Below are 661 nucleotides of genomic sequence, written 5' to 3' on the forward strand. Positions count from 1 at the left end.
TTTCTCGGGGGTTATATATTTAGAAAGAAGTGCAGAAAAAGAGTGTTTTTTGAGAAAAAAAAAATAGAGAAAAGTGTGAGAAGAGAGATAGACAAGAATGTAAGGGATTTTAGGTAGAGAGAAAAAATGAGAAAGTTTATTCAGCTTGTAATTCTAAAACGGTTAATGAATTTTTCTCTCACTGTGTGGATGTAGGAAATGTTTTTGAACCTCGTAAATATTTATCTTCTCTGTTTTTCTATTATTTTTGTTTTAGTTTATTTTTCTGCTTCCTGAGTATAGGTTGTAGTTCTCCCAACAACTCATATCAAAGTTGTGGTGAAAATTTAAAAAAAAAAACTCAGGATGATATCTAGGATAAAGTTTTAGCATATTGAACATTTTGATGGGAAGAGTAATTTCAGCATCTTGCAAAAGACAGTAAAAAATGTTATGAGTTAATAAAGATTTCTAAAAGCGGTGCAAGGAAAAAAGCCAAAACTATATGAAAGACTATCAGAATCACGTAATGTCTCGACAATTACAAAAGGTAGAAAAGAGACTATCGTATATTCCAAAATAGAGATAGGTACAAATGTAACCATCCAAGTGAAAAAAAAAAAAAAAAAAAAAAAAAAAAAAAAAAAAATATCCAAACCCGATTACCACTTTTCCCCTTTTT

This window comes from Morus notabilis, unplaced genomic scaffold (assembly GCF_000414095.1).
Source record: "Morus notabilis unplaced genomic scaffold, ASM41409v2 Scaffold351, whole genome shotgun sequence".
Lineage (NCBI taxonomy): Eukaryota > Viridiplantae > Streptophyta > Magnoliopsida > Rosales > Moraceae > Morus > Morus notabilis.